The sequence below is a fragment of the Camelina sativa genome, chromosome 8 (assembly GCF_030686135.1).
Source record: "Camelina sativa cultivar CO46 ecotype springtype chromosome 8, ASM3068613v1".
Lineage (NCBI taxonomy): Eukaryota > Viridiplantae > Streptophyta > Magnoliopsida > Brassicales > Brassicaceae > Camelina > Camelina sativa.
The window spans coordinates 18,137,505-18,154,871 of NC_141887.1; positions in this window are offsets into that span (position 1 = coordinate 18,137,505).

Sequence of the window (17,367 nt, forward strand, 5' to 3'; positions counted from 1 at the left end):
GCAAATTTTGCTCAAGTGCACCAAAATCTTTGCCGTGCCCATATAGAAAATCCAGGTTGCTATATAGGGAAGATGACGAAAACACCGTAGGGTGGGAAGGGATTATCGATAAAGCCCACACTTGGCGTGATGGGAGGGACATTCAAATAGCATATGATTTATAGTTTCCTCCTCCACTCCACATCTAGGACAATCCTTATCCCTATCAATATGGCGATAATGTAAGCGTTGGCATGTTGCCAAACATCCAGTCACACATTGCCACACGAAATGCTTCAGCTTTCGTGATGTTTTTAATTTCCATGTTTGCGCCTTGAGTGTCGTAACACTAGGCCCCTGAGAAGGGAGGTCGCAAACAGGGCGAGAGATAGCTCTGAATTGCAAGTCCAATTATAGTTTGGGTTTGTGCACAAACTATAACTGGATAGTTAGTCAAGAATAGACAATAATAAGACAAGAATAGATAATAAATAATGGGTAATATTAGCAAATACCACAATTGTGAAAAGAAATGAAGAAAATACTACAAAAATATTTTTTTTTATAGGAAAATACCACTGAGCTCACGTTTATTATGGAGTGAAAATACATAATTACCCTGTTGTGTTTTAATGTTAGAGTAGAAAGAATGAATGATGCATGAGAATTTTTTAAATAACATGTAATATATATATTTCATATGTTATATTAAACTAAATAACGTTCAATATATAAAAATAGTGTGTTATATAAAAAAATAACATGTTAAAAAGAGAAATTAATTAATATTGCATGTAATTCCAAGAAATAGCATGTTCCAAAACATAATAGCAGAGTTCCAAGGTGAGTAGATATGAAAGAAGAGAGAGAGAAAAAAAATAACAGATGTTTCAACGTGAGCGAGCATAAGAGAAGAGAAGAGAGAGAAAGAGTAATAGAGAAAGCTGAAAGAAAGAGAGTGCATGAGGGGAGAGAGAGTTTGTTATTTATGTGGAAAAAAAAGAATGAAAAGATATTTAAAAAATAATATGTAATATATGAAATGGGTATAAGTGTTATTGTATTTGAAGAGAAAGAATATCCTCTGACAAGCACTGCACAATTGTGGTATTTTCTTAATTATGTTCTGTTTTTGTGGTATCTAGTGCATATTATCATAAATAAATTGGATAGTTAGTCATTCTCGGAACAAAAAGACAAAAATAAAAAATTAGATAGTTAGTTATTCTCATAAATTCTGCTACCAACGTAATTATGAAGATACTGAACTAAGGATTTTGGGTGGCAAAGCTAAACATAAGAACTACAACCGAAAAGGGGACAACTCTAAGATTCATCTGGTTGATATAGTATCAGTGATATCTGTAATTTTACTTCACACAAACACAACAATATAATTCATCAAACTTGGTAGTCAAACAAAATGCAATAAAACTTGATAGCTCGAATCTTCATACTATGATTGCCAATAAATGATGTGCAATAGAAAAAGCTATTTTCTGTTATAAAATAAATATGATTATCCATCACTACATGTGTCTTGCACCTCAATGACACTTTTTCATTATATGCAATACATGTGTAACATCCGTGAACCGAAATCCGGTTTAGGGGTTGCATCGGTCGATTCACTATGTGCATCGGTCGATGCAAGGTTGGTTTTCTGCAGACGAGTTTAAGTTAAACGCTGCGTTTTAGGTTAGGAAAACCCTTAACTCGAGTTTTGTCTCATTAGTCGTGTTTAGCCGCTTTTGAGAGAAAAGAAAAAAGAGAAAAAGTTCTCTAAGTGTTCTTGAGTGTTCTTGGTGATTTCCAGTGATTGGAGGCGTTTTCTGTAGAGATTTGTAGCTGAGATCGTTGTAGGAGCTTCCTAAGAGCGTGTTCTTGCTTGTTTAAGGTTCAGAAACTTCTTGGCAAAGGTAAGTGCATGACCATGGCTTATCTAAGCTGGAGATCTCTCTGATTTGCTTGTTATGTGTTGTTACGCTTGTTAGATTGTTATTTGGGACGTTAGGAAGCTTTCTTGTGGCTTGGGATCGAGTTTTGTGGTTGTAGGAACGAAGATCCGGCGAGAAGCTTCGGGGGAAACGATGCTCGGCAATGCATCGGTCAATGCACTTTGTGCGTCGGTCGATGCAAGTGCGAGGACGGCGCGTAAAATTTAGGGTTTTCGTGCTATGTCGAGCATGCGTCGGTCGATGCATTGGGAGTATCGGTCGATGCAAGTGAACCTTGCATCGGTCGATGCATATCATGCGTCGGTCGACGCAACCCCAACTGGTGTCGGTCGATGCATGTTTGGTGTCGGTCGATGCAGATTCCTGGTTTCTTATTGTTGATTGTTGATTGTTGTTTGATGGTCAGAGGTATCTCTACTGCTGGTGTGTATAGCCCAATAGATGGGAGAATTGCCTTACTGAGTGTTTATAAAATACTCATGCATTGCAATTTGTGTTTGTGGTGCAGGTAAAGGCAAAGTATGATCGTGGAATCAAGGCAATGAAGAGGAGGATGTTCTAGGGACTCAATTGGTTGTTGTCTGGCATTGCTAGAGTTGGGTCATTAGAAACATTGCTAGATTGCCGGTTTTATGTTTTCTGATGTTTAGTATTTGGATATTATTTATGTTACGATTATTGGTTTATTATTGGATATTGATATTAGTTATTCCGCAGTTGGTTGTGACTGTGGTTAGGTGCCTAGTGGGTATGAGACCACTAGTTGTAGTTTATTTATTATTATTATTATTATTTACTATTTATTATTAAAAAAAAAAAAAAAAAAAAAAAAACGTGTCCGGTCGTTTCAGTTTGGTATCAGAGCCCATATGGTTCTAGGTTTGGGTTCACTAGGCTTTGTGCTATAGATGTTTGGGATTGCATGTCTTGATTGATTATGTGAGTTAGTCAATTGTGTGTGGTATGGAGTCCTAGAACATCCTCTTCGAGCCTACAGTGTGATTCCATGGTGAGTTTATGTTTTTGTGTTATGTTAATTGTGTGTTTAGCCTTCTGTTCATGGTAGTGCAGATGGTTAGAGGGGGTTATGTTGCTGGTCGTGGTCGAGGACGCGGACGTGGTTGTGGACGCGGACGTATTTGTCGTAGGGACAGAGTCCCAACGGTTAGTGAGACTGCAGACTAGAGTGTGATAACTAAGGGTGTTGGCGAGTCGCGGGTGTCCAGGGGGATTCCATGAGTGTGGCAGGAGGGGGCGGTGTTGATGCTCCAGTAGCCGGTGATGTTAGGGTCCCGGGTGTGGGAGTCCCAGCGGGTCGAGTCCCTGGTGTCGATCTTGCGGGCTTGTTAGCACAGTTGTTGGAGCGGATACCTGCGGTGGCACTGGCTCAGGCTCAGGTAATGCCACCAGTGGTGGCGGAGGAGCGGCAGCCAGTGGCTAAGGACTCAAGGAGATGCGTGGCATCAATATTGTGCGGTTTTCAGGTGGCACAGATCCTACTGCTGCAGATGTGTGGAGGATGAGTTTGGAACATAACTTCCAGACTTTCAGATGTACTGAGGAGTTTTGGGCGGACATAGGGGTCCACCATTTGCTTCGTGATGCTCAGGTATGGTGGAGTTTTGTGGCTGCTATGAGAGTGCAGAGGGAGATGTCTTGGGCTAACTTCGTCTTGGAGTTCAACCGCAAGTATTTTCCTAGAGAGGCACTAGATAGGTTGGAGGTGCAGTTCCTTCAGCTAGCTCAGGGGACTCGGTCAGTGCGGGAGCTTGACTTGGAGTTCAGTCGACTTCTAAGGTATGGGGGTCGAGCTATTGAGTCTGAGGAGGCTCAGATCAGGAGGTTTTTGAGGGCCCTACGTGATGACTTGAGGGTTCACTGTAGAGGGCGGAGTTATGCTACGCGTGCAGAGCTGGTTGAGGCTGCGGCAGAGATCGAGGAGGATATCCGGGCATAGTCAAGTAAGGCTCAACATCATGGAGGTTCTAGCAAGGGCGGCAAGCCTGCGCAGGGAACCAAGAGGAGGTGGGAGGCTATGCAGAGGTCGAGTGGTGCGAGTTTCTTCGGTTGTGGGAGCAAGGATCTCAGGATTGCTAGCTGTCCCAAGAGGAGTGCTCCGACGGTAGCGGCTCGTGTATGCTATCATTACAGGGAACCAGGGCACATCAGGCCCTTGTGTCCCAAGTTGCAGTCGGTGGTAGTGGCAGCGTTGTAGCAGGCGCAGCCGGGAGGGCAGCAGGTTGCACGAATTGATCAGGCGCCACGTGTTTACATGACTGCAGAGACTGGTGGAACCAGTGCCAAGGCGATCACATGTATAATTTCTGGTACTATGTCTTTGTGAATTCTTAGTAGGTTCAGATTTTATGTTTGCCTGTGATAAACTGTTAGGTTCTCAACACATGAGGTTTGTGTAGGGACCTTGTTGGTGAGCGGGTTTAAGTCCCACGTTATGTTTTATTCTGGAGTTTCTCATAGCTTCATTAACCTGGAGTATGAAGAGAGTGCTGAGATCAGAGGGGATCCCGGGGAGCGTACAAGAGTTGTCAGAGTTGCGGGAGCCAAGTTCCTGAGATTTATTGGACGAGCTAGAGGAGTTGATATTCAGATCGCAGGAGAGTCGTGGCCAGCGGATTTGCTTATCAGTCCAGTGGAGTTGTATGATGTTATTATCGGGATGGATTGGTTGCATTGGCATATAGTGCATTTGGATTGCCATCGGGGTAGAGTGGAGTTTGAGCGTCCAGGAGGGAAGTTGGTTTTTCAGAATATTAGACCGACTTCGGGGAGTCTCGTGATCTCAGCCATTCAGGCTGGGAAGATGATCGAGATGGGCCGTGAGGCTTATTTGGTTATTATATCTATGCCAGAGTCAGTGGGGAAGTCTACGGTTAGCGGTATTCAGATTGTTGAGCAATTTGAGGACGTGTTTCAGTCATTGCAGGGATTACCACCATCTCGGTCTGATCCTTTCACGATTGAACTGGAACCGGGGACGACGCCATTATCCAAGGCTCCTTACAGAATGGCTCCAGCAGAGATGGCAGAGCTTAAGAAGCAGCTAGAGGATTTGTTGAGTAAAGGATTCATCCGTCCTAGTGTATCACCATGGGGAGCGCCGGTGTTATTTGTCAAGAAGAAGGATGAGAGTTTCCGGCTGTGTATTGACTACAGAGGTTTGAACCGGTTCACTGTGAAGAATAAGTACCCTCTTCCTAGGATCGATGAGTTGTTGGATCAGTTGAGAGGTGCTAAGGACGAGGTATGGGCATTATGAGTTTGTGGTGATGTCGTTTGGGTTGACTAACGCACCAGCAACGTTTATGAGATTGATGAACAGCGTGTTTCAAGAGTTTCTGGACGTGTCTGTCATCATTTTCATCGACGATATCCTGGTTTATTCCAAGAGTCCTGAGGAACATGCAGTGCATTTGAGGGTAGTTCTGGAGAAGCTGCGGGAGCATAAGTTGTTTGTTAAGTTGAGCAAGTGCAGTTTTTGGCAGCGTGAGATGGGGTTTTTTGAGTCATATTGTGTTTGCAGATGGGGTTTCTGTAGATCTGGAGAAGATCCAGGCTATCAGAGATTGGCCTAGACTGCAGAATGCCACAAAGATCAGGAGTTTTCTTGGGTTGGCAGGTTACTACAGGAGATTTGTGCAGGGTTTTGCGAACAGAGCATGTCCTATGACTAAGTTGACAGGGAAGGATGTTCCTTTTGTTTGGTCACATGAGTGTGAGGAAGGCTTTGCAAGCCTGAAAGAGATGTTGACTACTACGCCAATGTTGGCTTTGCCTGAGCAGGGGGAAACCTATGTGGTTTATACTGATGCATCTAGAGTTGGTTTGGGTTGTGTGTTGATGCAGCATGGGAAGGTGATTGTCTATTCTTCTCGGCAGTTGCGGAAGCATGAGGGCAACTATCCTAGTCATGATTTGGAGATGGCTGTTATAGTTTTTGCCCTGAAAATTTGGAGATCTTATCTTTACGGTGCAAAGGTACAGGTGTTTACAGATCATAAGAGCCTGAAGTATATATTCACTCAGCCCGAGCTGAACTTGAGGCAGAGGCGGTATATGGAGCTGGTGGCAGATTATGAATTGGAGATAGCCTATCACCCTGGTAAGGCTAACACGGTTGCACATCCTCTAAGTCGGAAGAGAGTAGCTTCGGCTCAGGAGCAGGAGATGGAGACTCTAATGGAAAGATCAGTGCTTTGAGGTTGTGTGCCGTTTCTTAGGAACCGTTGGGTTTGGAGGCGGTTGATAGAGCAGATTTTATGAGCAGGGTGCGGTTGGCGCAGGAGAAGGATTTGGGGCTGGTGAATGCATCAAAGGATGTTGATTAAGAGTATCAGGTCTCAAATAATGGTACTATCCTTGTGCACGGTCGGATTTGTGTCCCCAAAGATGAGGAGTTGAGACAGGAGATCCAAAGAGAGGCTCATGCGAGCAAGTTTTCTATTCATCCAGGAGCGACTAAGATGTACCGTGATCTCAAGAAGTACTATCACTGGGTCGGGATGAAGAATGATGTAGCTAGTTGGGTCGCGAGGTATGATGTGTGTCAGCTAGTAAAGGCTGAGCATCAGGTTCCAGGCGGGTTACTGAAGAGTCTACCCAATCCTGAGTGGAAGGGGGATATGATCATGATGGATTTCATGGTGGGATTACTAGTGTCTCAGACATTTGATGTTATTTGGGTCATTGTGGACCGGTTGACTAAGTCAGCACATTTTCTGGCCATTAAGAAGACTGATGGAGCAGTGGTCTTGGCTAAGAAGTATGTGAGGGAGATAGTCAGATTGAATGAGGTGCCAGCGATTATCGTGTCTGATAGAGATTCTAAGTTCACTTCGGTGTTCTGGAAGACATTTCAGGCAGAGATGGGCACTAAGGTGCACATGAGTACAGCTTAGCATCCCCAGACAGATGGACAGTCAAAGCATACGATCCAGACGCTGGAGGATATGCTGAGAATGTGTGTGTTGGATTGGGGTGGCCATTGGGCAGATCACCTGAACCTGGTAGAGTTTGCTTACAACAACAGCTATTAGGCGAGTATTAAGATGGCTCCTTATGAGGCTTTGTATGGGAGGCCATGCCGTACACCGTTATGCTGGACTCAGGTGGGGGAGAGGAGCATGTTCGGGGCAGATTTTGTTCAGGAGACCTCAGAGAAGATTCTGGTTCTCAAGCTGAACATGAAGGAAGCTCAGGATCGGCAGAGGAGTTATGCGGATAGGAGGAGGAGAGACCTTGAGTTTCAGGTAGGAGACAGAGTGTACCTCAAGATGGCCATGGTGCGAGGTCCGAACAGGTCATTGAATAAGACTAAGTTGAGTCCGAGGTATATGGGTCCGTTCAGAGTGATTGAGCGGGTTGGACCAGTGGCATATAGACTGGAGTTACCTGAGGTTATACGTGCTTTCCATAAGGTTTTCCATGTGTCTATGTTGCGGAAGTGTCTCCGTGAGGATGATCAGTTGTTAGCTAAGATTCCTGAGGATCTTCAGCCTAAAATGACTTTGGAGGCGAGACCAGTGAGGGTTCTCGAGAGGAGGATCAAGGAACTTCGGAAGAAGAAGATTCCTTTGATGAGAGTCCTTTGGGACTGTGATGGTGTTGATGAGCAGACTTGGGAGCCAGAGGCGAGGATGAAGGCAAGGTTTAAGAAGTGGTTCGAGAAGCAAGCCGCAACTTGAGCTTGTCTAGCCTGGTCCCATCTGTAATCCGTGGCTGGAGCGGGAATGGAGTATTCCAGCCCATCTCTCTTGTTTACTTGGTCGCTTGGGGTTGTTGGTTGTGCGACTAAGTAACAAGATGAGGTGGGGCTCGGGGTAAAAAGTTTCCGTGAGGCGGGGTTTTTGGAGGAAAGTTTCCTGAAATAGAAGTTTCCAAAGTTAAAAGTTTCCAAAAGGGGAAAGTTCTAAAAATGTAAAGTTTTATCTGAGTTAGAATTTGTCCATTTTAGTGGCTGTGAGCCTTGGAGGGGTTTGTGTGGCCTTAGTGGCGGACTTTGAGTCATTGTGCCCATGTGTGGCGGTCTTTTGAGACATTGTGTGGCTTTTGTGGCTGGTTGTTTTGCTGTTTGTGGCCTTTGTGGCGGGCTGTTTAGCCAGAGTGCCTGTTTAAGCGGTCATTGGGGACAGATGGTCTTTGTGACGGTCCTTCGAGACAGATGGTCTTTGTGACGGTCCTTCGGGACATATGGTCTTTGTGACGGTCCTGTTTAAGACATTTGTTTGGCCTTTGTGATGGACAGATGGTCTTTGTGACGGTCCTGTTTAGGACATTTGTTTGGCCTTGGTGGCGGTCTGTTTAGGACATTTGTTTGGCCTTGGTGGCGGTCCTGTTTAGGACATTTGTTTGGCCTTGGTGGCGGTCCTGTTTAGGACATTTGTTTGGACTTTGTGGCGGCCCTAGTGGCAGTGAGATGATCCATGTGTGGTCATGAGGTATCCTAGTGAGGGGATATGTGGTTGATAGGACATTGTGATGTCTTACGCGAGCCACGGGAAGGAAGCCTGGATAGGGATATGACTCAGACGTGTTCAGAATTGTTTGCTTGCGACTCTTCGAGGACTTAGGTTCTCCTAGTACTGCCATATTCTGAGACTTTGTGGCTTGGGAGTATGGTTGGTATATCGACTTTGGATGACGATCCAGGGGCGCGCTGTAAGCTGGCAACCCAAGAGACGAGTATTGGATTTTTCCTTATATATTATGGCATGCGGGCTTAGGCCCGATGAGGAACCAACATTGTGGCATGCAGGCTTACGCCTGATGAGGAACCAATAAAAAAACTCAATGTTTAGGCCTATGAGTAAAGGAAAGTCCAAAAGTCGAGAGCAAATAATGCTTAGAGCGTGAGTCTATCGCCTAGAGGTGACCCTCCGTAGATCGGTCGGAGGAGTGCGGGCCGTGGATACGGTCGCACGGGAGTCCTTGGCTGATGGATATTCGTGATTCGAGGACAAATCTATGTTGGTGGGGGAGAATTGTAACATTCGGAAACCAAAATCCCGGTTTAGGGGTTGCATCGATCGATGCAAGATGTGCATCAGTCGATGCAAGATGTGCATCAGTCGATGCAAGGTTGGTTTTCTGCGAACGAGTTTAAGTTAAACGTTGCGTTTTGGGTTAGGAAAACCCTTAACTCGAGTTTTGTTTTATTAGTCGTGTTTAGCCGTTTTTGAGAGAAAAGAAAAGAGAGAAAAAGTTCTCTAAGTGTTCTTGAGTGTTCTTGGTGATTTCTGGTGATTGGAGGCGTTTCCTGTAGAGATCTGTAGCTGAGATCGTTGTAGGAGCTTCCTACTCATGCATTGCAATTTGTGTTTGTGGTGCAGGCAAAGGCAAAGTGTGATCGTGGAATCAAGGCAATGAAGAGGAGGATGTTCTAGGGACTCAATTGGTTGTTGTCTGGCATTGCTAGAGTTGGGTCATTATAAACATTGCTAGGTTGCCGGTTTTATGTTTCCTGATGTTTGGTATTTGGATATTATTTATGTTATGATTATTGGTTTATTATTGGATATTGATATTTGTTATTCCGTTGTTGGTTGTGATTTTGGTTAGGTGGCTAGTGGATATGGGACCACTAGTTGTAGTTTATTTATTATTATTATTTTTTACTATTTAATATTAAAACAAATAAAAAAAATTAAAAAAAAAACGGGTCGGGTCGTTTCAGTTTTTATTATAACCCGTCCTGTGGACCCCCTAGCCTACCCGCTAGCCGCCCCAACGGACTCCAAGCTGGCCCTGCAGGGCATCAATCCTAACTCCTCACTGTGGAAATGGAACTATTCATTCAAATCCACCAGTAGGTTATTGGTGCGCCAGACGTTCCTCGAACCCTGGTCCCTACCCTTTAACAACCTTTCCACATGACAAGCTGTCACCAATTAACCTGCAGTTCCTATCCACGTGAGGGGTTAGGATCGATGCCCTGTAAGGCCAGCTTGGGATCTATGGGGACAAACTAGCGGGGGGCTAGTGGGGTCTACGGGACGAATTGACATAACATGTCTTTGTGATGAAACACTTAATCACCATTTGTCAACAACACTCATATACGTGTCTTTGTGTCTTTAACAAATGTATGAGTCATCATGTTTTCCTTCCCACTATAAAAAGGGATTATGCACATGAGAAGAACTGTAACAAAGAGAAGAAGAAATTATAGCTTTATTACTTACCTCTCGTCTCTCTCTTTATTATAGTAGTGTATGTTATTATACATATATATACACATATACATATATGATATAATATTATTATTTATTTTCATTATGTTATTATGACGATCAATCCGAACACGTTATCAACATGATGTCTTTACCGCTGGAGCTTTTACGAGGTAAGTAAATTCATATTGTTTCGGTTTATATTTATAGAATATAAATATTATAGACATCGTGAAATTATGCCTTTTTCGGATTGATCTTCATAAGTTGTAGGCGTTGTCTGCTTTACGATTAAATCTATAGCTAAATCATATCTGGAAAGATTGCTAGATATATGGTAGGCTCTGCCTCCTTTACGATCAAATAAAAGCTATGTCTTTTCCGGATAGATAGATCGTTATATATGGTAGGTTTTGCCTCCTTTACGATCATATATAAAGCTATATAATATTTGGATTGATCATTTGATATGGTAGGCTTTGCTCCTCCTTCACGATCTAACAAAAGACTATGTCCTTTCTGGAAAAATCGGTTTTGCCTTCTATACGATCATATATAAAGGTATGTCATTTCCAGATTGATCGTTATACATATAGAAGTTCTGCCTCATTCATGATCAAATAAAAATCTTTGTCTTTTTGAAGCATGCTCTTTTTGTGTGATGATGGATGATATGATGATGATGAAAGGTGTTTCAATACTCTTATGATGTTGTAGCATAAAAGATGTCAATCCATAAAGAGTGTGATATGTAAGCAGTCAAGATGTGATCAATGCATTCAAGTTAAGCCAAATATCAAGTTGATTTGTTTCAAACAACCTAATGACAAAAAATTGTGCATAATTAAACTGTAAATGCAGAAGATTAAAGCAACTTAAGACAGTACTAATGCATAATTAAACTGTAGAACAAGTGCAATAAACTGTGCTAAGCAATAGAAAACTACTAACAAATGCAACTAAGAGCAAACTGAAAAGAAACAGAACATAAACAAGGAAGTAAACTGGCGCTCGAGTAGCACTCGGTCGAGTGCATGGTCGAGTGGGGGGTCTAGTGGACTTCCGGATGAAGAACAGAGACATGACAACAATCAAAACAGAACAAAACACAAGTAAATCAAACAGCAAGCGAATAACAGTATTCAAACAGAGAAATCAATAAACAAAGAAGGTCCTATGGATGAATTCATGGGCTGGACTCAAGCTATGGTTATCTAAATTGATCAACAAACCTCAATCAACAATGATCTATCTCTAGACAATGATCTTCTAATACTTGTTAATCCATTCTCATGACAATAACAATCAAGCTTAGATACTCTTAGACCTAGTTCTCACTAGCTATTACATATAAAAGCAGGCATTAAACAACCAGATCATCAAAGTCAAAAATCACTTTAAACATCTAATCTCTTAGCATGCTTCATGACAATCTCTAGCATTAGCCTTATCTAAAAACTTAGACATTAGTGTGATGCTAAGAAGCTTAAGATCTATCTTTACCCTCTCAGTATAAGAATAGCATAGAACATATCTAATCTAGAAGAGATATTTAAACAATCAAGCTTGATCAGTGTAGATACCCATAACTCTTATCCAGCCTAATCCATGCCTAAGATCCTAAGCCACTAATCAGATCTAAAAATCATCATGAAGAACACAAACCCATAAATTAATGAAACTACCATGATTAGAAAGATGAGATAAAGATGAACAATTTAATACAAAGAAGTGAAAGAAAATAGTCAACAGATTTAAAGTTGTGAAGGTTACAAATCTATGAAAATCTAGAGAAAAGATAAGAGATGATGCAATCAAGTAAAAGTAGCTAAAAATGGCAAAAACTAGGTTATGAGGTGTCTACAGGGTCTCCAGGGTCTCCAGGGTCTGACTTTGCGGCCACAAGTGTCAGTACATATATATAGTAAAGAGAGAGAAGCCCTAGTTAGCTAAAGGACAAAACAGAGATTCGGCTGCAAGTGCTCGAACATGTGCTCAGTCGAGTACATGGTCGAGTGGTTGGTCCGTCACGTAGCTCGAGTCTTCAATCTGGGATGATATCTGTTCAGTAAAATGAGGATAACTCTTGAAATACACCTTCGATTGACTTGAAACCACCGCCATTAGAAAGTTAACTCAATTTCCTACAACTCGCATGAAGAGTGTTCAAGCTTAATAGCAAAGGAAGATACCCATTCGGATCGATATTTCAGGAGCCTGTTATGCTTCCGACCATGTATTCAACCGTGTGTCTGGTCGAGTGGCATGATCGAGTGCCTTCTTTTTCCTTCCTGATACTTTCAGTCCTCTTGTTTAGATCTAGAAATAACACCAAGTCCTTCTGTACCCTTTTAGAGCTCCATAACACCTAATAATACTCCAAATGAACAAATGTATGCAATGCATGCTTCTAAACATCCTAAGTACATATTTGGACATATGTGGCTATAAAACCTAAGGAAACATTTCTATATGATGCAAAACATGAACTAAACAAGGCCTTGAATATGGTAAAATATAGTAACATCACTTTTCCGGATTGATCGTTATATATGTTAGGCTCTACCTACTCTACGATCAAAGAAAAGTTATGTCTATTAAATTATTATATATAAGGATATAGCTCTTATTTTATTTTCTGAATATAGAGTTTGTTTATTTATTTTTGTTTATTCGTAAAGAATAATTATATGTGTTATATATGATTTAAAGACAATGAAATATTTTTATAACCAAAAATATATTTCTCTTTTGAAAATATATAAAGCATGTGTACATATATTTTATACAGTGCAAAGGTAATTGGAATGTCTAGATAAGTTAGTCTCCCGACTTTCAAAGACATCAGATTCATAATTATAGATGTCTAGTATGCTCTGAAGTCTCAAACAAAATATATGTCTTAATAAAATTATTATGTTGAGACTATAAATAAATATGGTATCGCAAGGTCGACCATATTGGAGACACGCATGTATATAATTATATCATGCAAAAACAAAGATGGCAAAATAATAGTAAATATGAAATTCTCTTATGCTTCAAGTATAACATTACCGGTCAAGCCATCTCGGTCAATCAATGATATTAAAATTATTGAGAATTTGTTCAGAGGAACAAAAGTTCTTTCAAAAGTATTGCATGTCCCGTTCACATTTCATGAGGTTGTAAGCATTGCACTTCAATTCAGGTAACATCTATTTTATGTTGAAGTTGTATTAGTTTATTTCAATTTGTTTAATTTTTTTTATTTATTATTTATGGATTCGATGGTTATATACCTCCTCCTTAATTCTGTAGTAGGCTATGTAGGTTATGCCTCTAGAATCATATAATATTTGCCCATTTACCATTCTTTTGGATTAACAAGCTCATAATATATATATGATGATTTATTTCTTTTCTACTCCCCATATTAAACCCTGAATACAACCGATCTAAAAATAAGATTCGGTGCAAGATGAATAGTCATGAAAAGTTATCATCTTGAGAGGGGAGGGGATGATACTAGACACACATCTTTATAAGGATCTAAGATAATACACATGACCGAAATCGGTATGTTGTTGATCCTTAAGTGGGATTCAGTACGAGATGAATGAACTCCAAGAGTTATCATCTCGAGGGGGAGAATTAAAGAATCCCAAATTGACAATAATTCGATTAACTTTGGTGAATTTGACACCCCATAGCGATATAACTTTGGCGAAGTCATATCCCATAATTTATCACATATATGTCACATGTGATAAAGTGTAACATCCATGATGTTTACTCTCAAAATGAGCTATAATGAATCGTTCATAGTGCAACTTCAAGAGACTGCAAAACGATTCATGGTGATGTAGTCTCTATGTTTTTACATGGAACATGCAACTTTGCATGAAAAATATATTATATATGAGGTCAACGGTTCGTAAGAAAAATTTCTCCCATGTTATATATTCATGGTTGGAGATTAAATATTTATTCATTTTGAATCTTATGGGTGTGTGATATATATTTTAAGATGCTCCTCCACACCGCATAAAAATATCATCCACAGAGGATGAAATATATAGATGCAGGAGATGAATCTCCGGTCTAATAATGTTAAAGCCATCTTATGAAGATGTGCTTATTGCAAGATTTGCATATCATCATGTTGGATTATAAAGATCCCATCACTATGGGGAAATCATAGAATAGTTTGGATCTTTGAACAAATGAATATAATGAATATGAACTTGATAGTTCAAAAGTTCAAAAGACCACTATTCAAAATGTGTACTACAAATCAAATGCAAAAAGCTGATGGATGAGATTTCATATTGATCCTCGCTTAAATGAATAGGAACTTGTAGTTCTAAGAAATCTCATATCCCAGCTAGAAATGCTCTAATAAAATATGTCTCTGACGGATGACATATTAAGTCTATGACACATAAGAAACGTGATAGACTACTTTGGTTCCTAAGATAAATAAAATCCTCGAAAAGAAAAAGGAGCAAATTAAACTCCTAAAGAGGAGTAGATAGACTCTTAAAGAAGAGCTAATAGTCTCCCTGAGAGGAGTACATAGACTCCTAAAAAGGAGCAAGATACTTCTCAAGAAGAGTAGAGAAACCGATTGATATGGTTAATAACGAAATCATTTACCTATATAAAATCATTTATATAATGATTAAAGAGATCTCGATTAACCATGTCATTACGAGAAATATGGAACCAAAGACATAATGTCGACAATAAAAATATTATATCGCGCAATGTGATTAATGAGGATAATAAATCTCCGCTCTGTGAGCGTATAAAGATATCTATTGGCCAATAAAGAGGTAATATAGTCTATATAAACTCGTATGAAAACGAGTAATTTTTGGACTATTGGTCCAAGCATTAGAAGAGTATAATGATATATAACAAAATGGTGTGTCGTGCCATGTTTTGTTAAAATACCGTATATTATCAAACAAAATGGATGCTATATGAATGACTTGAAATATGCCTCATGGGATGCTTGAAAAGCTTACCCCGAAATATATATGATATCATACTTATATTCTCGAGAATTCATAACAGTGATGATTTTGAACATCATCAAAAACTCTTGAAGAGTTATTTGGAATAAAAGATCTTGGAAAGACAAAAATGTCTCCAGATATTCTAAACTAAACATCTATCAAAATAGATGTCATACTAATCACTTCTAAAGGAAGTCGAATATATGTATATATATATAGTCATATAAGATCATATATAAATGCTGACGAGCATTTATATATCTTATGAATTGTGCATAGCATTTTCTACTAATCTTTTTGCAGCATAAAACTCATTCTCTATGAGTAGATTTTGAGTATGAGTTAAAATGTATCTTCTATTGCAAATGTATGATTAACTTGGGCTTAATATATTTTGGAACCCCCAAGTTTGGTTTAGTTGTTTTTGCAGATGGAAGATTTATATCGGATATAAAGATATATAGCAAAACAACGACTTCGTGACGTTTTAGTGACAGACTTTGGTCGTCGCTTATTCAAGTAATGCCAAAAATAGTTGTGCTTTATATGCCATATCGGGAATCCATAATGGCTCAGATGATCCCCGAACGTCAACAATAGTTACATGCCTAAGACTGAAGCCTCGTAACATGTTGGCGAAGAACATCAAACTGAGGGTTCGATCAGCATCAACTAGTTAATGCTTGTTAAGACCCATTAGCAAGAAGCAACTGAAAGGCAACAACACTGTTTTGAAGACTATGTTGCATATGTCGCCCAAATCGCCCAAATCAAAGGAAGTTACACCAAGAGCGACAAAACAAGACATATTCCTCCCTTACACTCAAGAATTCGAGAAGAATAAAGAAGTTGATAGCCAGTCCATCAACTCAAGTAATAATGTAGCAGAGTTATTTACAAAGGTGCTTCCGACTACCTCATACATAATGCATCTTCAGAGATCAAAATGCATCTTTTGAAGATGATACTTCCAAGGGGAGAATATGATGATTCGTGTGGCTGCACTCTTTTTCCATTATTATGGTTTTTATCCCATTGGATTTTTCCATGACAAAGTTTTTAACGAGACAGCAAATAACACGTAAAATATTGACTTCAAAGAAGAATGTCAATGATAAAAATGAAGAGAAGCAAAAAATGATTGATATGAGTCATCTACAAAACTTATGAAGAGAATATGACTCTCTATTGCAAGGGGAGTTTATGTCACTATACTCTTTTTTCTTCGTTATGGTTTTTATTCGAAAGGAGTTTTCTGTGACAAGGTTTTTAATGAGGCAGTTCATAACTCATCATTAATGATGGATACTTAAGGGAGAATATTATAAAATAAATATGATTATCCATCACTACATGTGTCTTATGATGGATACTTAAGGGAGAATATTATAAAATAAATATGATTATCCATCACTACATGTGTCTTCCACCTCAGTGACACTTGTTCATTATATGCAATACATGTCTTTGTGATGAAACACTTAATCACCATTTGTCAACAACACTCATATACATGTTTTTGTGTCTTTAACAAATATATGAGTCATCATGTTTTCCTTCCCACTATAAAAAGGGATTATGTACATGAGAAGAACTGTAACAAAGAGAAGAAGAAATTATAGCTTTATTACTTACCTCTCGTCTCTCTCTTTATTATAGTAGTGTATGTTATTATACATATATATACACATATACATATATGATATAATATTATTATTTATTTACATTATGTTTTATAACATTTTCATTATTGTACGTAGATAGATGCTATGGCAGGCATTGGTTCCTCTATAAAGAGTTTCGGGTCAAGAAAAGCTTCTCTCTCTCTAAAAATCATTCAAAGAGAGAGAAAGCTTTTCCGGTTTGTTTTGCCATCCAGATTTATTGACTATTTCTGGATTTTCTTTCAGTATCATCTGGTTTCTCTAATAGTGGTGGTTGGCTTCCTATTCCAACATCGTCCGGTTTCCTTAACGACGGTGTTTGGCTTGCCGTCCGGTGTAGTATCCGGCTTTTGTCTGACATATATTGGCTTTCATAGCAGTGCATGGTCGGCTTTTGTCTAGCATCCTCAGCTCATACAGCAGTGATGGCTAGCTTAAGGTTTCAACCGACGTAGTTTGGTTTCTTTCTGTTTTTGCCTTCTCTCTTTTCCGGCATGTCCGGTTTCCTTTTCCTTTTGGTTTTTTTTAATCACGGTTTCGTTTAAACCGTTGATTGTTTTTAGTTAAAATCTCATCG